Below are 16,029 nucleotides of genomic sequence, written 5' to 3'. Positions count from 1 at the left end.
AAGCAAAAGTGTTGCAGGCCGATCTTTTGAAAAACAGACAAGAACCCAGTGATGAGAGCACAGCTGGTTTGAGCATTTTGCAAAGAGGACCCACATCCACAGTGCAGCGGGGCCTGGCGAGGCAGCGAGGGCTAGTGAAAAGGCTGCCGCTGGATCCGTCAGTGAATGTCAAGACCAAGTAGAGGCTGAGGGTTTTATTCCCCACCACGTTTTAAACGGTGATGAGCCTGGAGTTTTGGGGGGGAATGCTGAGTAGAAGCTACATCACAAAAGAGGAGGCGGCGTTAGCAGGCCTGAAGCTGCGGCCAGATGCTGTGACTCCAGGACCTGGCAGGGTGCGGGCTGCCCCGAGCCCGCAGGAGCAGACGGTGCAGCCGTGCAGGGGGTCCGGGCCAGTCCCCAGGCCTGGAGGGTGGGTGCTGCTGACGCCGAGGAGTTAGAGGAGGAACTGGGTGAGGGGCTCAGCCTGCAGGAGCTGCAGGCGCGAGGGAGGGAGCAGCCCGGGAGGTGCTGAAGAGAGTTCCTCAGGTCAGGAGGAGGTGAGGGAGCGTCCCCAGGGCTTGAGAAAAGAAATGTGTGCAAAGTGGGCAGACGTTCACAACTTTGAGGAGAAGTACCATACGCCAAAGCTCTGCCCAGCAGAAATGTGAGTTTATTGAATGACCAAACAACTCCACGCTTTCGAGGAGTTCTAAAAAGAAGACAGGCGCGGTCCTCATTGGTGTGTTCCAGTGAAGGTGACGAAGAGTGTGCCCGAGCCTGCGGTGCAAGGGGAAAAACGGCAGAAGGAGAGAACGCCGCAGGTGCAATGCCCGGCTTCCCGTTGAGGGGACCTCCTTGTCGCAGCGCTCCGTGTGGCTCTCCTCCTCCCACTCTCCTCCGCGTCCCAGCAGCAGGGACTCTTCTCGCCTCAGGTAGAGTGAAGTGATTTTATTTCATCTAGGAATGTTTAGGTTTATTTCTCATGCAAAATAAGAATACAACCCTATCTTTTTACATATTGCCTTAAAATATGCATTACCTTTGGTTTAGAAACGCATTAAATTTATTTATATCATTCCTCATGGGAAAAATTTGGTACTTATTTTTTTCTTTTTTTTTTTTTTACTCATTTTGCCTCCTGGAACCAATTAACGATGGGTACTAAGATACTCCTGTAGTAAGTTATAGACTAAGGTTGTTTAATTCAAACCCCAGGGTAATCCCAAGGGAAAGCTTAAAATATATATATACAAAGAAAAAACAAAAAAGGAAAAATATGTATATACACAGAAACTATAGTTTATGGGTACACCAGACCATTACATTTGCAACGTGTCTTTTTCAGTGCTGCCACCATAGGGCTCCAATAACATTTCTGAGTGGTGGCAGGATTGTGGTGTGATATACTCTTAGTTAGCCTTGGGAACAATACATGTGCTGTTTGGAACCAGAGAGCCCCGATGACGCACCGTAGATCCAGCTACGCCTGAAACCTGAGGACCTCCAGGTCCACCAGATACAGCGGCATTGGCTCTTTTTTTTTTTCTTTTAACAAATCGATTTTGATACGTACTAGTAAAGCATACACTTCATCCAAAGTTACAATAAATGGTACTTGGTGTAATCACATGGCTATGCATTCATCACCTCAATCATCATTAAAACATTTTCATTATTTCAATAATAATAATAAACAACAAATAAACCAACAAGAAAATTCTTCACCCCTTGATTTCTCTATGCTTCCCCTACTGTCCGTAGCTGCTATTTCTGGCTATTCTTGCACAGTTATTTATTAACTGGTTTTATTGAGATATTTTTACATACCATACAATCTATCCAAAGTGTATAATCGGTGGCTTATAGTATAACCACAATGTTGTGCATGGCCACCACAAAAATATTTCAGAACAATTTCATTACTCCATACAGTAGTTGTCCTTTTGTGTCTGGTTTCTTCACTCAACATAATGTCCTCCAGGTCCTCCGTGTTGCCATATGCTTCACGACTTCATTTCTTCTTACACTGCATAATATTCCATCGTGTGTATACATCGCAGTTTGTCCATTCATCAGTTGATGGACACCTGGGTTGTTTCCATCTTTTGGCAGTCGTGAATAATGCAGCTGTGAACATCTGTGTGCAGATGTCTCTTTGTGTCACTGCTCTCAGTTCTTCTGGGTGTATACCCAGTAGTGGTATTGCAGGGTCACGTGGCAAGTCTACATTCAGCTTCTTTAGGGACTGCCAGACAGTCCTCCACAATGGCTGCACATTCTGCATTCCCACCAGCAGTGAGTAAGGGTTCCTATCTCTCCACATGCTCTCCAGCACTTGTAGTTCATCTTTTGAATAGTGGCCATTTTAATAGATGTGAAATAATATCTCATTGTAGCTTTGATTTTCATTTCCCTAATCATTAGTGATAGTGAACATTTTTTCATCTGCTTTTTTTCATTTGTATTTCTTATTTTGGATAAATATCTACTCAAGTACCCATTTTAAAAATCAGGTCCTTTGTCTCTTTATTGTTGAGTTGTAGCATCTCCCCATATATCATGTATATTAAACCCTTATCGGATGTGTGATTTACAGTATTTTCTCCCATTGAGTGGGCTGCCTTTTCACCTTCTTAACAGACTCCTTAGAGGTGCAAAAGTGTTTAATTTTGAGGAGGTACCCTTTATCTGTTTTTTGTTTTGTTGCTCATGCTTTAAGTGTAAGGTCCAAGAAACCACCACCTACCACAAGGTCTTTTTTTTTTAAGATTGATTTCTTTCTCTCCTCTTCCACCCCCCCCCCCCATAGTCTGCTCTCTGTGTCCACTTGCTGTGTGTTCTTCTGTGTCCACTTGTACCCTCAGTGGCGCTGGGAAACTGCATCTTTTTAGTTGCGTCATCTTGCTGCGTCAGCTCTCCATCTGTGCGGCCCCACTCCTGGGCAGTCTGCCCTTTTTTCACGCCGGGAAACTCTTCTTGCAGGGCGCACTCCTTGCGTGTAGGGCACCCCCATGTAGGGGATGGCGCGGCACTCCTTGCGCGCAGCAGCTCTGTGCGTGCGCCAGTTCACCACACGGATCAGGAGGCCCTGGTATCGAACCCTGGACCCTCCCATAGGTAGGTGGATGCTGTATCAGTTGAGCCATGTCCTCTTCCCTACCACAACGTCTTGAAGATGTTTCCCTGCGTTTTCTTCTAGTAGTTTTTATGGTCTTTGGCTTTTATATTTAGTTTTTTGATCCATTTTGAGTTGATTCTTGTTTGAGAAGTCCTCTTTCATTCTTTGGGTTACTAATATCCAGTTCTCCCAGGACCATTTGTTGAAGAGACTGTTTTGTCCCATTAACATGGCCTTGGAGGGTTTGTTGAAAACCATTTGGCCATAGAGGTGCAGATTTATTTCTGGCTTTTCAATTCCATTCCACTGATCAATATGTCTATCTTTATGCCAATACCATGCTGTTTTGACCACTGTAGCTTTGTAATATGTTTCTAGGTCAGGCAGTGAAATTCCTTCTTTGTTCTTTTTTTAGAGTGCTTTTGGCTATTCAGGTGCACTTTCCCTTCCAAATGAATTCGGTAATTGCCTTTTCTATTTCTGTAAAGCAGGCTGCTGAAGTTTTGGTTGGTATTGCATTGAATCTATAAATCAGTTTGGGTAGGATTGACATCTTCACAATATTTAGTCTTCCAATCCATGAACATAGAAAGTTTTTCCATTTGTTTAGGTCTTTTTTTATTTCTTTCAGCATTATTTTGTAGTTTTCTGCATATAGGTCCTGTACTTCTTTGGTTAAATTGATTGCTAGGTATGTGAGTCTTTTTTGTTGCTACTGTAATGTTTATCTTGAATCCTGCCACTTTGCTGAACTCATTTAGCAGCTCAAGTGGCTTTGTCTTAGACATTTCAGAATTTTCTAAATATAGGATCACGTGATCCACAGATAGGAGAGTTTTACTTCTTTTGCTATTTGGATGCCTTTTTTATTTCTTCTTGTCTATTTGCTCAAGCTAGAACTTCTTAAACAATGTTGAATACAATGGTGACAGTGGGCATCCTTGTCTTGTTCCTCATCTAAGAGGGAACGTTTTCAACCTCTCCCCATTGAGTACAATGTTGGCTGTGGATTTTCCATGTATGCCTTTTATCATATTGAGGGATTTTCCTTCTATTTCTATCTTTTGAAGTGTTTTTATCAAAAACGGATGCTGGATTTTGTCGAATGCCTTTTCTGCTTTGATCGAGAAGACCATGTGTTTTTCACTTCAGTTTATTAATGTGGTGTATTATGTTAAATGATTTTCTTATGTTGAACCAGCCTTGCATACCAGGAATAAATCCCACTTGGTTGTGATGTATGTCTTTCGATATGTTATTGGATTCTATTTACAAGTATTTTGTTGAGAATTTCTGCATCTATGTTTTTAGAAAGATTAGTCTGTAATTTTCTTTTCTTGTACAGTCTTATCTGGCTTTGGTATTAGGGTAATGTTGGCTTTATAAAATGTGTTGGGTAATTTTCCCTCCTCTTCAATTTTTTTGGAAAAGTTTAAACAGGATTGGTGTTAATTCTTCTCAAAATGCTTGGTGGAATTCACCTGTGAAGCCATCCATCTGGTCCTGGACTGATTCAATCTCTTTAAATGTGATTGTTTATTAAGTTCTTGTGCTTCTTGTAGCATCAGTGTAGGTTTTTTGTGCATTTCTAGGAATTTGTCCATTTCATCTGGGCTGTCTAGTTTGTTGGCATGTAGTTTCAGATATTATTCTCTTAGGATTCTTTTTATTTCTCTGGGGTCAATTGTAACTTCCCTCCCTTTCATTTCATTTTTTACCTCATTTTTATCTTCTCCTTTCTTCCTGGTTAGCCTAGCTAGGGGGTTGTCAATTTCATTGATCTTCTCAAAGAACCAGCTTTTGGTTTTGTTGATTTTCTCTGTTGTTGTTTTTTTTTTTTTTTTTTGTTCTCCATTTCATTTATTTCTACCCTAATATTTACCATTTCTTTCCTTCTGCTTGCTTTGGGAGTGGTTTGCTGTTCTTTTTCTAGTTTCTACAGTTTAGTTAGATCTTTGATTTTAGCTCTCCTTTTTAAATATAGGCATTTAGGGCTATAAATTTCCCTCTCAGGATTGCCTTCACTGTATCCCATACGTTTTTATAAATTTTTTATTTTATTTTATTTTTTTATTTTTTATTTTTTTAACTGATTTTGTAAAAATGTTACATTAAAAAAAAAATATATATATATATATATATATGGCCCCATTCAGCCCCACCCCCCCCCACCCCACCACTGCCCCCCCCAGCAACACTCACTCCCCTCATCATGACACATCCATTACACCCGGCAAGTACATCTCTGGGCATCTCTGCACCTCATGGTCAATGGTCCACATCATGGCCCATACTCTCCCACATTCCATCCAGTGGGCCCTGGGAGGATTTACAATGTCCAGTGATTGCCCCTGAAGCACCATCCAGGGCAACTCCAAGTCCCAAAGGCGCCTCCGCATCTCATCTCTTCCTGCCACTCCCCATATCCATCAGCCACCATGTCCACTTTTCCCACTCCAATGCCGCCTTTTCTCTGTGGGCCTTGGATTGGTTGTGTCCATTGCACCTCTATGTCAGGAGGAGGCTCAGATTCCACATGGATACTGGATGCAATCCTCCTGCTTTCAGTTGTAGGCACTCTAGGCTCCATGGTGTGGTGGTTGTCCTCCTTCAACTCCATCTTAGCTGAGTGAGGTGAGTCCAATAAATCAGATTGTAGGAGCTGGAGTCTGTTGACGCTCAGGGCCTGGCTATCATATTGTCAGTCCAGAGATTCAAATCCCCTAAATATATCTTAAACACCAACACCAACTACAATTCCAGTAAAGTAGGATGAAAGTCTTATGAAAAGAGATCCCATCTGAGTCCAGTTCCATCACGCAGAAACACCAGCTCCAAAGAAGGGCCATCTGACATGGCAGTGAACCCCGTCTGCCGTGATCATAGAACCCGTGGGTCTCTGTAGCCCTCAAAGGAACCAATACCTGGGGATTGTATCTACTTTATGTGTCTCTTAGACTCTGCTCAGTTGTGCATAAGGGCAATCCTTCTGACAGCCTCCAGACTCTTTTTTTAGAGACTCGTAGCCATATAAACTCATTTCCGCTTTCCATTTCCCCCTTGGGAAACAGCATTTTAAAGTCATGTTATTATATGTAGACAGGGATATTCTGCTGATCCGCATTGAACCTTTAATTCAAGGTCATTTTCTAGTTTCATCTTCAGCTGGTATTTGGTAGTGATCCCTCGGTGCCAGGGAGGCTCATCCCCAGGTGTCATGTCCCATGCTGGGGGGAATGCACTGCATCTACATGCTGAGTTTGGCTTCGAGACTGGCCACATTTGAGTAACATGAAGGCTGTCAGGAGGAAATTCCCAGGCACAGTGCTGCTCTAGGCCTTGTTCTTATTTCAGGCATATAGGCTCACAAGCATAGTCATTAGTATCATGCTCTCACTGTTGGAACCTCATTCCTTCCTGGTCCTTACCATTGCACCTGGGGGACTCCCGCTGTTCCCCTAGGGACCACTACAGAGCACCCCCGGCCAGGAACTCAGTACCCCCCCAGCTGTAGTTTTTAATTGTTGCCACTATGAGTATATCCAAACGTTACCATGCACCCTGGGCATATGCCCTGTACAGCTCGCTGTCAGCCATATATCACCTGTCAATAGTATCCTATACCAGTATTCCTCCGCTGCCATTGTTGAACCACTCTGTGATCCAAAACTTCCTGAAAATTGAAGTCCAGTGTAATGTCAGGGTCCCTTACTAGTAAAATGGCATATAGCGATGGGTTTAAAGGTTAGATATAGAATACGTGTTGACTTGGAAAAATTCTACATCCTATCTTTTTTTTTTTTTCCCTATTTATTGAACTTCTCTTCACAAGGGCCCTAGTCCACAGTAATTCATATATACAATATACAGTACTCCCCCACATCTACCATTAAACCTTTTCCCTTCCACAGCGATATTCTTATAACTTATTCATATCATATTTACTTAAAGTGATGTACAGACTCTGAGACAATAGCTTTCAAACAAGGTGACATTTGTGCTTACATTGTGTTCCATACTTTAGGAGATACAGTTTTCCAAATTTTTAATTAGTCCTATGTTTTACATTATGGTTTACTTTATTAGTCTGTCGTCCCCTATATGTTTATGGTGTAATATTACATGTTTTATATTCATCCTTGTGTACTCTCGTGAAAGTCCTCTCTTACCCCACATTTACTTTGGTTCCACACATTTAACATCCATTTTCCCATCCCCTTGGTGCCCACAGTGACAGCCAGCCTCCGTTTCCCAAGGAGCCCCGTCCAGAGACACTTGCAACATTGTTCAGGGCCTAACTTGCTCAATTACCCCAATGCCCTGGGAGCTACCCTTTCTCTCGAGAGATACAGTCCCCTCTATCTGATGGCATTAGTCCTCCCTAGGATGTGGGTCCACCCCCACTCTCATTACTTGGGTCTCTACCCAATGGTACCACCCACTCTGGCAAAATGAGCATTCAGACATTCCCCAGGAGCCCGTCCCGCATCTGACCATCCCCTCCAAGCATCCTAAACAGGTAACCCTCTTAATTATATTTTGATATGATTTTCTCAGCATTTTACTCTCAACCAACACCTGACACTCTCCTATGTTCGTATGCTACCCTTCCCTCCCCCCACTTTTTGGGCAATATTACCCATCCGTCCATCCCCAGCCCCCTTCAAACCCGCAAAGCCCCATCCAAAGGCAACCCCTTACCCCCATTTTATCTCTTCTTTGTGTTCATACTTACCGCCAGCTCATCATATATTCCATCCCTGCAGACGTCGGCTCACATCCTTCCTCCACCCCCCGATTTCTTGTAAGCCTATCGTTCAGTCTCTAGGTCTCTGAGGCAGCTTTCTTATTTCATATCATTGAGTTCATGTAGTATTTGTCCGTTAATGCCTGGGTTGCTTCACTCAACATAAGGTTCTCAAGATTCATCCACGTTATCATGTGTGTTTGTAGTGTATTTGTTCTTACAGCCGAGTAGTGTTCCATTGTGTGTATATACCACATTTTGTTGATCCACTCATCTGTTGATGGGCATTTGGGTTGATTCCAACTTTTGGCAATAGTGAACAATGCTGCTATGAACATTGGTGTACATATATTGGTTTGTGTCCTTGTTTTCAGTTCTGCTGGGTATATACCCAGCATTGGAATTGCTGGGTCATATGGCAAATCTATGGTTAGTTTTTTGAGAAACCGCCGAACTGTCCTCCAGAATGGTTGGATCCTTCTGCATTCCCATCAGCAGTGGATGAGTGTTCCCCTTTCTTCACATCCTCTCCAGCATTTGTATTCTTCTGTTTTTTTCATAGCTGCCAATCTTATGGGAGTAAGATGGTATCTCATTGTAGTTTTGATTTGCATTTCCCTGATAGCTAGAGATTTGGAGCATTTTTTCATGTGCTTTTTCGCCATTTGTATTTCTTCTTTGGAGAAGTGTCTGTTTAAATCTTTTTCCCATTTTTTAAATGGGTTGTTTATCTTTTTATTTTCAAGATATAGGATTTCTTTATATATGCAAGTTATAAGTTTCTTATCAGATATATGGTTGCCAAATATTTTCTCCCACTGTGTTGGCTCCCTTTTTACTTTCTTGACAAACTCCTTTGAGGTGCAGAAGGATTTAATTTTGAGGAAGTCCCATTTATCTATTAGTTCTTTTGCTACTCGTGCTTTTGGTGTGATATTCATGAATCCATTTCCTATTACAAGGTCCTGTAGATGTTTCCCTACACTGCTTTCCAAGGTTTTTATGGTCTTGGCTCTTATATTTAGGTCTTTGATCCATCTTGAGTTGATCTTTGTATAAGGTGTGAGATGGTAATCCTCTTTCATTCTTCTACATATGGCTATCCAGTTCTCCAGGCACCATTTGTTGAATAGGCCACTCTCTCCCAGTTGAGAGGGTTTGATGGCTTTATCGAATATTATATGGCTATATATGTGAGGTTCTATATCTGAGCTTTCAATTTGATTCCATTGGTCTGTGTGTGTCTCCTTTTGCCAATACCATGCAGTTTTCACTACTGTAGCTTTGTAGTATGTTTTGAAGTCAGGTAGTGTGATTCCTCCAATTTCGTTTTTCTTTTTCAGTATGTCTTTGGCTATTCGGGGTCTCTTTCCTTTCCAAATAAATTTCATAGTTAGTTTTTCTAGTTCCTTAAAGAAAGCTGTGTTGATTTTTATTGGGATTGCATTGAATGTGTAGATCAGTTTTGGTAGGATAGACATCTTAATAATATTCAGTCTTCCTATCCATGAACAAGGAATATTCTTCCATTTATTTAGGTCTTCTTTGATTTCCTTGAACAGTCTTGTATAGTTCTCGGTGTATAAGTTTTTTACCTCTTTAGTTAAATTTATTCCTAAGTATTTGATTTTTTTATTTACTATTGTGAATGGTATTTGTTTCTTGATTTCCTCCTGATCTTGCTCATTATTGGTATACAGAAATGCTACTGATTTTTGCGCATTGATCTTATAACCTGCGACTTTACTAAACTCATTTATGAGATCTAGAAGCTTTGTTGTAGATCTCTCAGGGTTTTCTATGTATAGGATCATGTCATCTGCAAATAGTGAAATTTTGGCTTCTTCCTTTCCGATTTGAATGCCTTTTATATATGGTTCTTGCCTCAGTGCTCGAGCAAGTACTTTTAAGACAATGTTAAAAGGAGCGGAGACAATGGGCATCCTTGTCTTGTTCCTGAGTTTAGAGGGAAGGATTTTAGGATTTCTCCATTGTAAACAATGTTGGCTTTAGGTTTTTCGTATATACTCTTTATCATGTTCAAAAAATTTCCTTGTATTCCAATCTTTTGGAGTGTTTTTATCAAGAAAGGGTGCTGTATTTTGTCAAATGCTTTTTCTGCATCTATAGATATAATCATGTGATTTTTTTCCTTCAATCTGTTTATATGGTGTATTACGTTGATTGATTTATGTTGAACCATCCTTGCACACCTGGAATAAATCCCACTTGGTCGTGGTGTATAATTCGTTTAATGTGTTGTTGGATACGATTAGCAAGTATTTTGTTAAGTATTTTTGCGTCTAGGTTCATTAGAGAAATTGGTCTGTAATTTTCCTTTCTTGTGGTGTCTTTGTTTGGCTTTGGTACTAGGGTAATGTTGGCATCATAGAAGGAGTTCGGCAATGTTCCTTCTGTTTCGATTTTTTGGAATAGTTTCAGCAGGACTAGTGTTAGTTCTTTCTGGAATGTTTTGTAGAATTCACCTGTGAAGCCGTCTGGCCCTGGGCTCTTCTTAGTTGGGAGATTTTTAATGACTGATTCTATCTCTCTGCTTGTGATTGGTTTGTTAAGATCATCAATTTCTTCTTTTGTCAATATGGGTTGCTTATGTGTTTCTAGGAATTTGTCCATTTCCTCTAAATTGTCATTTTTGTTGGAATATAGTTTTTCAAAGTATCCTCTTATGATAGTCTTTATTTCTGTGGGGTCAGTGGTGATATCGCCTTTCTCATTTCTTATTTTGTGTATTTGCATCTTCTCTCTTTTTTTCATTGTTAGTCTCGCTAAAGGTTTGTCAATTTTGTTGATCTTCTCAAAAAACCAGCTCTTGGTCTTGTTTATCTTTTCAAGTGTTTTCTTATTTTCTATTTCATTTAGTTCTGCTCTTATCTTTGTTATTTCCTTCCTTCTTCTTCCTGTTGGGTTACTTTGTTGTTGTTTTTCTAATTCCTTCAAATGTGCAGTTAGTTCTTCAATTTTTGCTCTTCTTTTTTGATATATGAATTTATGGCTATAAATTTCCCTCTCAGTACTGCTTTTGCTGCATCCCATAAATTTTGGTATGTTGTGTTATCATTATCATTTGTTTCAAGGTAGTCATTGATTTCTTTTGAGATTTCCTCTTTGATCCACTGCTTTTCTAAGATTGTGCTGTTTAATTTCCACATCTTGGTGTGAAACCTGGGCCTCTGTCCCTTGCAAATTTCCAGCTTGACTCCACTGTGGTCAGAGATATTGTTTTCTATGATTTCAATCTTTCTGAATTCATTAAGCTTTTCTTTGTGGCCTAGCATATGGTCTATCTTGGAGAATGATCCATGTGCGCTTGAGAAAAATGTATATCCTGCTGTGTTTGGGTGTAATGATCTATATATATCTATTAGATCCAGCTCCTCTAATATACTGTTCAAATGTTTTGTTTCTTTAGTGATTCTCTTTTGTGATGTTCTGTCCAAGGTAGATAGTGGTATATTAAAATCCCCCACTATAATTGTAGATGCATCTATTGTTTCACTTAGTTTTTCCAGCGTTTGCCTCACGTATTTAGAGGCACCCTTGTTAGGAGCATAAATATTTATGATTGTTCAATCTTCTTGACAGATTTTCCCTTTCACTAAAATGTAGTGTCCTTCTTTGTCTCTCACAATTGTTTCACATTTAAAGTCTATTTTGTCTGATATTAATATAGGTACTCCTGCCTTTTTTTGGTTACTGTTTGCTTGTATGATTGTTTTCCATCCATTCACTTTCAATCTCCATGCGTCTCTGGGTCTAAGATGTGTCTCTTGTAGACAGCATACGGATGGGTCATATTTCCTTATCCAATGACCCAGTCTGAATCTTTTGATAGGTGAGTTTAATCCGTTGACATTCAGTGTTACTACTTTCAAGGAATTATTTGTGTTAGCCATATTTTGATTGGATTTGTGTTTGTCATATTTTGTTTGTATTTTTTTTCCCTTCTATTTTTGTCTTTTTTTGTTGCTCTTATACTCTCCTCCAACTCTGCCTGTCCTGTTTTTTCCTGCAGAACTCCCTTTAGAATTTCTTGAAGGGGAGGTTTCTTGTTGGTATACTCTTTCATTTTCTGTTTATCTGTGAATATTTTGAACTCTCCATCATGTTTGAATGCTAGTTTAGCTGGATAGAGTATTCTTGGTTGGAAATTTTTTCCCTTTAGTACTTTGATTATATCATACCACTGCCTTCTTGCCTCCATGGTTTCAGATGAGAAATCAGCACTTAATCTTATGGAGCTTCCCTTGTATGTGATGGTTTTCTTTTCTCTTGTTGCTTTTAGGATTTTCTCTTTGTCTTGAGCATTGGATAATTTGAAAAGTATGTGTCTTGGGGTGGGCCTGTTGGGGTGTATGACTAGTGGAGTGCGCTGTGCTTCTTGGATATGTACATCTGTCTCTTTCAGTAGATTTGGGAAGTTTTCATTCATTATTTCCTGCAACAGTCCTTCTGACCCCTTTCCCTTCTCTTCTCCTTCTGGAATGCCTATAATACGTATGTTTGAGCGTTTTGCATTGTCATTCAGGTCCCTAAGTCCTAGCTGGATTTTTTCTATCTTTTTATCAACCCCTTCTACTATCTTTTTGATTTCTGATGTACTGTCTTCCACATCACTAATTCTCTGCTCTGCCTCTTCTAGTCTGCTGATATTTGCTGCAAGTGTATTTTTTGATTTCTTGAACTGTGGTGTTCATTCCCATCATATCTGTCATCTTTTTGTGTATGTCTGCAATTTTCCCTCTGAGTGTTGTCTTCATGTTGTTAACCTCTTTCATTACTTCATCAAATTTGTCGGTGATAAATGTTCTGAAATCTTTCATTGCTTGAGCGAAGTTCTGCTCCCCTTCCTGATTTTTAGTTTGTTGATTGGATTCAGCCATGTTTTCCTGATTGCTGGTTTGGTTTGTAGGTTTTTGTTGCTGTCTGGTCATCATTTTATCTTGACAGGTTTAATCAGTTCCTTAGCTTCTTTGTCTACTCTTGGAGATTAATTAGCTGTTGTTTTTGGGTAAGTGTTATATCTTCTCTTTGTCACTTTGTTCTTCTTATTCTAATTTCTTGTTTCTGGTTAAGTTTACTTTAAAGGAAAGTATTAGTGCCGGGGAAAGGTAATTGTGTAAGCAAGGAAAAAGTGTGAAGTAATATTGGTGATATATGTTAACAAAGCAAGAATATGAGATCTGGGAGGATGGAGGTTAGATTCATGTAAAATTGTGTAGAGTTATAGTAGTAGGTAGAGTATCTATTATGAGGTAGCTGACTGAATATGGGAGGAATATGGTATGAGCTAAAAAGCTATTGCTTTCGTGGGAGAGGGAAAGAGAAAAGAAAGGTAATAGTTTCAAGAGTGGATAACAGACAGAAAACAAAGCAAGGGTATTAGGAATTAAGAGTTAGATACTTTGTGGATCAAAGAAAGGGAGATGGGAGGTGGAATATAGGAGACAGTAGATGATGGCGGATATCAAGATGTAGGGGAAAGGGGATAGTGTAGGTAGCCTAAATCAGTTCACATAGAAATGAGGCAGTGGAGGATGAGAAAACCCAGGAAATGTGAGGTGTTCCCTGCAGCACCTATTGTATAATTGAGTTAAAATAAAATAAGTAGAAAATGAGGGACAAGAGGGAGAGCGAAAACAGAAAAAGAAAAAACAAAAAAATGAAGAGAAAGAAAAAAAAAAAAAGAAAGAAGAGAAGAAATGAAAGAAGAAAAAGGGGGGTGGGCAAAGGGTGGGGAACAGGTAGGGGAAAGAAAAAAACAGATATACGCGAACCACAGTTGCAACACCAACTACAACAACAACAACAACAACAACAACAACAAAAACCTAAATAACTGAATAAAAAAAAAAGACTTTGGGGAATATGCTGGGAGAAAATACTAGGGGATAATGCAATATTAGCACTCAGGACATTAAAAAAAGTAAAAAAATAAGATAAAATGAAAATAGAAACAAAACAAAATGAAACGGTTAAGGAAAAATGCAAACGTTGAAGGCTAGGGCATTCGAGGACCTCAGATGGACCTCAGGGCGTGATGGATTCAGGGGTGGAAAGTCTGAGATATTGAAGGCTCAAGAGGTGTGAGTCTCTGGGGTGTGGGCCACCAGAGTTTAGGGGACTCAGACCTGGCCACCTCAAATCTGGTCAACAGGAAGCCTAGGAGCCCCGCAGTGTAGCACAGCCCTCAGGGATCCCCGCAGCTGGCTGCCAGCCCTATGGGGGAAGTCAGATCCGCAGACTCTATGTTATGTCTGAACCCTGCAATTCACTTACTCACTAGGGTTTATTTATGTGGCTATTTCGTCAATTCAGCTATCTAATTCTGTTGCAGATCGGCAGCCGGGCCTGTGGGGGCGGGGCTCCAGGCGGAAGTGCTATTATTTGTGTCCGCAATCAAAAATTCCCCCGCTTCACAACAGAACACCGTCTGTCTCCCCAAATCAATCAGCAAAGGCGTCCTGTCCCATCAACCCCCCAACAGCCCGCCCAGGACTCTCGAATTCCCCTGCACCGCAGAGCCACCAAAAAGCTTGGCCAAAGTGCGGGTTCCGCGGCTCCGCCCACCCCCAAGGAGGGAGCAGCCCGTGTGCAGGTCTCACCTCCGGGCAATAGAACCCAAATTATATCTTATAGACCAATCCTCTCCGTTACCTTCCCACCAAATCGATGTCCAGACACTTCCTGCCCTGCAAAAATCCCGAAAAAGCCTGGTCCCAGAGAACCTCCAGCGGCGCCCAGCTGCCTCTTCCCAGGAGAGACGGCAAGGCAAGCTCACTCAGCCACCATCTTGCCGGAAGTCCCGTTTTTATAAATTGTGTTGTCATTTTCATTATCTCAATACATTTACTAATTTCACTTATAATTTTTTCTTTGACCCACTGATTTTAAGAGTGTGTTGTTCAGCCTCCACACATTTTGCGAATTTACGTCTTTCCTTTCTATTATTGATTTCTAATTTCATTCCATTATGATCTGAGAAGGTGCTTTGTATAATTTCAGTCTTTTTATATTTATTGAGAGCTGCTTGTGCCCTAACATGTGGTCTATCCTGGAGAAAGATCCATGGGCACTTGAGAAGAATGTGGAACCCGCTGAGTTTGGATGCAGTATTCTATAGATGTCTGTTAGGCCTAGCTCGTTTATCACATTGTTCTGTCTAGTTGTTCTTTCTAATGATGTGATTAGTGTGTTGAATCTCCCACTATTATTATAGAGATGTCTGTTTTTCCTTCCAGTTCTGCCAGCGTTCGCCTCATTTATTATGTGGCACCCTGGTTAGGTACATAGATATTTATGACTGTTATTCTTTCCTGGTGGATTGCCCCTTTTATTAATATATAATGGCCTTCTATATCTCTCATAACTTTTTTGCACTTAAAGTCTGTTTTGTCTGATATTCATATAGCTATGCCCCGCTCTTTTTCAGTTACTATTTGCGCAGACTATCATTTTCTAGCCTTTTACTTTCAGCCGGTTTGTATCCCTGGGTCTAAGATGAGTCCCTTGTTAGCACTGTATGGATGACTCATGTTTTTTTAATCCGTTCTGTCTGCCTATATATTTTGATTGGGGAATTTAATCCATTCACATTCAATGATATTGCTGTAAATGCATTATTTACGTCCACCATTTAATCTTTGGTTTTCATATGTCATATCTTATTTTCATCTGTATTTTTTATTCTTTTTTGGTTATCCTTTCTGTTGTTCTTTCTTCTATACTCTCCTCCTCTCTTTTTCTTTCAGGCTCTAAGGCAGGGGTTTTTAACTTTTTTTTTGTTCCAGGGACACTTTTGCCAGTCAGGTGAAAACCACAGACCCCTTACTAAGTCCACATTATACTGTGTATTGTTTAAGAAATATATTATACCCACACTGTAGCAGTTTGATATGGTTTATGAATTCCAAAAATAGATATTGCATTATGTTTGTAAACTGATCTGTACCTGAGCATGATTAAATTATGATTAGGGCTTTGATTGGGCCATATCAGTAGGATGTTGAGTTCGTATTCCCTTGTTGGGTGGGGACTCACAGATAAAACTACACGGCAGAACAGAGGAACTCATTGGAGTTTTGATGTTGGAGCCTTGATGCTGGAGTTTTGAGCTGGAGCCTGGGAGGTAAGCACACAGAGGAGCAGAGCAGCTGAGCCCAGA

At 40.5% G+C, this 16,029-nt stretch overlaps 1 protein-coding gene across 7 annotated transcripts in view; it reads left to right on the top strand.

The window, feature by feature from the left end:
- IQCE (IQ motif containing E) overlaps positions 1 to 16,029 on the top strand; it is an 80,377-nt gene that overhangs the window by 16,783 nt on the left and 47,565 nt on the right. The window contains exon 1 of one of the 7 annotated variants that reach the window (XM_058285703.2): positions 860 to 914. The exons of the other annotated variants lie outside the window; for them this stretch is intronic. The gene's annotated coding sequence lies outside the window, so the exon portion shown is untranslated. Of the gene's footprint in view, positions 1 to 859; positions 915 to 16,029 lie in introns of those variants that run through there. 7 annotated transcript variants of the gene reach the window in all.

The sequence above is a fragment of the Dasypus novemcinctus genome, chromosome 23 (genome assembly GCF_030445035.2).
Source record: "Dasypus novemcinctus isolate mDasNov1 chromosome 23, mDasNov1.1.hap2, whole genome shotgun sequence".
Lineage (NCBI taxonomy): Eukaryota > Metazoa > Chordata > Mammalia > Cingulata > Dasypodidae > Dasypus > Dasypus novemcinctus.
Note: the sequence above shows the minus strand (reverse complement) of the source record. Positions and strands in the feature narration are given on the sequence as shown.